The sequence below is a fragment of the Amblyraja radiata genome, chromosome 5 (assembly GCF_010909765.2).
Source record: "Amblyraja radiata isolate CabotCenter1 chromosome 5, sAmbRad1.1.pri, whole genome shotgun sequence".
Classification (NCBI taxonomy): domain Eukaryota; kingdom Metazoa; phylum Chordata; class Chondrichthyes; order Rajiformes; family Rajidae; genus Amblyraja; species Amblyraja radiata.
In genome coordinates this window covers 18,850,131-18,853,719 of record NC_045960.1, presented here as the reverse complement: position 1 = coordinate 18,853,719, position 3,589 = coordinate 18,850,131, and the positions used below count along the sequence as shown (strand labels likewise).

Below are 3,589 nucleotides of genomic sequence, written 5' to 3'. Positions count from 1 at the left end.
ATCCGAAGAGGCATTCGGCCGGTGGCTTCCGACTTGTCGGAGGGGACGTCTCTCCACCCGCAGGGAGAGAGACAGCCGCCTGAGCCACTGGAGCAGCTCCTGGAGCAGGAGCTCCTGCGAGACACGCTACGTGAGGGGCAGTCTCGCTGGAGGGTTCAGGCATACCCTCCACAGTGCCTAGGCACTGCCCATCGCTTCCTCCTTAGTGTGGTTAGCTTTGGGGTGACCAGTGGCTGGGCTGGTCATGAAGAGGGGTCACTGGCTGAACAATATCGGGAGTATGCTTGAGGTACAGGATCAGGAAGAGCTGCTGGGTGTGGCCGCTATGTGGCTCCACCACTAGCGAGATGGCTTTTCAGTCTCAACTGATGGCCAGCTTACTACCTGTCTTTTCCAAAAAACCTCTCCAAGACAGGTAGCCATGAGGCGTTGGGTTTATCACGCCTCCCCTAAATTGCATTTACTCAAAGTGCCCGCCATTATTGGGGGATACATTGAGCAGCGCGTTTAACCTAAATATTTTAAAAATGCATTTGGTACCCTGACGTCGGCTATCATGTCCACCTGCTCATTCCAGAAGGGCAGGGTAGTATGGCAAAACACCTGACCCTACTGTTCAACGGTATACCTCATAACTTCTGAAATGAACTCACAAACCTGCCCTCAATCTATGAAATTAACAGGACTATGAGAACGCCGACCTCATAAGCACAGATCCTGCTACCTGGCACTTACCAAACCAGTCCTAAAAAACTGGACGAAGTGTTCAAACTATTCGGCACAAGAGGGCAGAGTCTGGAATGAGCACCACACTAAACCAGACAGCAGTACCTCCACGTGTCCACCAGGGGTGTCTACCTCATGGTACTGGTGAAAGCTCGGGGCCTGCATGCCAAACCTGTAGCATTTTAGGCCACGGCCCAGAGCAGGCCCCAGGGGAAAATGTGCCACCCCCCCAACAAACATCGTCCCTACAAGAACAAGGAACCAGAAACCGAAGAAAACAACAATGAAGACAGATAAGTATGGTTCCTACCATCACATAAAGGTTAAGGGTTGTACTAACAAGGGGTGGATGAATCACGCCTGGTTAGGAAGCTATCACTCTTGGTAGTTATATACCAAAAAATAAATACAAGGGGAATAGAATTAATATCTTGCCACCAATTCAGCAAGCACCCCAAGTGGTCTACCCTCCCACGATGGTGAATGTCGCACCATCGTTGATAAACCACTTGAGTATTTCACCAGGTATACCCATTCATGGGATTTGTAACTACTACCATGGATCCAAGGATACTTTATGGTAGACATCGACCTTGAAGATGCACACTATTCAGTACCTTCTCATATAAGTTTCGGATATACCGCAATTACCTGGATGGAGTAACCATGATGAGCGTTGCGGCATTTAAGTCAAAGTTATCCAAAATCAACTAGCCCTGACACTTAGAAACATTCCGTCATGGCATGTCTATATATTAACGACAAACTATCCTTGGATGCAGCTTTAGCTGCATCGCTTCTCGGCCTTTTGGCTAAGATCAAGTGTAGTATCTGTTCTTATCAGTTTAATAATCTGATACGTCCCTTATCTAGGGACCATATATTAAATTGAATTTTGGAACAGGGAGATGGAATAGGGGCTTGCTCCGTCCACTCCACGCATCGACCCAGTATTGCAGTGCCTCTGGGAACGGTGCACAAAATATATATCCAGATATTTACGTTGACCATCCACAACGTTGTTATCTGGTATTCATTAAGACTATCAGTCATGGTGCATTAACCACCAATCAACTACGTGGCAAAGTAATTGGGATATAGCAGCATTACCAGCTACTGAACTTTGTACCTTTCCTATGAGCTGAGATACTAGTGTTCAAAACTATCTCCATACCTGTAATATGGGGGCAAATGGATTAATCTGTAGTGTTATCATGGAATTTATCGGCAGGAAGGATTATGGTTGTACACTTCCACCTGTTTTGAGTAACATCTTATGTGTCCTGATGTGTTACTGAGCTTGTAATACTTAATGCCAATATGAATTGACTTAAACATGTTATATATTAACTTACTTAATTCTAGTGAAGCATTTGCTCAGTAATCCACCAAATTTGCATGTTCGTTTATAAGATAACAACATCAGTGGTGGCATATACCAAACCACTTGGGCGGAGAACATCGATATTAGGGGACAATTTATTAACAATTGGAAACCGTATGTCGTCAAACATGTTTGACCATCAGTAACTCACCTATCAGGTGAGTTAAATACTGTAAACATACATTTAAACCAAAAATATTTGCTGAAATCACTAAGCAATATGGACACCAGATATCGATTCCTTATATCCAATTAAATCACCACGTACTAACTTACGTCACATGAAACCAATCTCAAGGCAGCGGCAATGGAGACATTCCCGCGTATTGAGGGGTGGGGGGAACCTAATCTCTTTGTTTTCCTTTCCTTCTACCTCTTCAATAGGTACTACGGCTTCATCAGTCGGGTACTACGCAAATTACAGTGGACCAAGTCCACAAGCATGGTTCCCAGTGATCCTCGACATGGTCATTAAAAGAATTGCAGAATTGGGAAGACCATTGCTGTGCTTGGATCAGGAGCACTATCAACCTGATGACAGCATTCCGTCGCATATCCTAGGGAATATACCTGAGGAGCATCAAGAAATGGTACACTGTTTCCAAAACAGGAATTACACATTCAACTATAACAAAAAACTGTACTGGAGCTCCTGGCAGGTCTTCACCACAATGAAGGACATGTTCTGTTAGCCTACTCAACTTGGGTACCGCTCACTGGTGATCAGATACAGGAGAGGTATATCAATCCATTCCCCAGAAATAGGTACACCCAAATTGGGATGTCAGTGAAATCCTGACATACCTTAGGGGATGATCACCAGCCAGGTCACTCACCCTGGAACAGCCTACCCTGAAGATGGACATGCTGGTGGCCTTACATCAACACAAAGAGCCAGCTCTCCCATCTACTGCGATGGGACAACATGGTTATAACACCAGATAGTGTCACATGCCCATTCAAGGGTTGACCAAACAGAACAGACCAGGAACATCAGGTCCAGTCATGAAATTCCGGGCATACCCACCTGAACCACGTTTTATGTGTCATGACCCACTTAGAGATCGACACAATAAGGAATACCGAGGGAGAGGAAAAAGCCTTATGGGTCAGCCACAGGAAACCTCATGGTCGGGTGACGAGCTAAACTATCTCTAGTGGCTCAAGCAGGTACTGGGAGTTGCTGGAGTAAATACTAACGTGTATAAAATCTTATTCCACCAGAACAGCTTCCACGTCAGTAACTAAGAGGATGGACGAGCCTATGGACCACATCCTGGCTACTGCAGGGTGGTCTAGGGAGTATACGTTCCAAACTTTTATAACAAACCACTGACAGAACCTGTATCGTTTTCAGAAAAAGAATCTGCAAAAAATATATAATTTAAGCCCGGGGGAGCAATTGGTCTTGTTGTTGTTAATAACACCATTATTGTTTTTACAAACAGATTCATGGTTGATTACGATAACATACTTCCT

General features: G+C 44.9%; 1 non-coding gene across 1 annotated transcript; it reads left to right on the top strand.

Moving 5' to 3' along the window:
* The first annotated feature begins 1,518 nt into the window (after positions 1 to 1,518).
* LOC116973831 lies at positions 1,519 to 1,710 on the top strand. The gene has a single exon (XR_004412139.1). It is a non-coding gene; the product is annotated as a U2 spliceosomal RNA (small nuclear RNA).
* Positions 1,711 to 3,589: the final 1,879 nt, after the last annotated feature.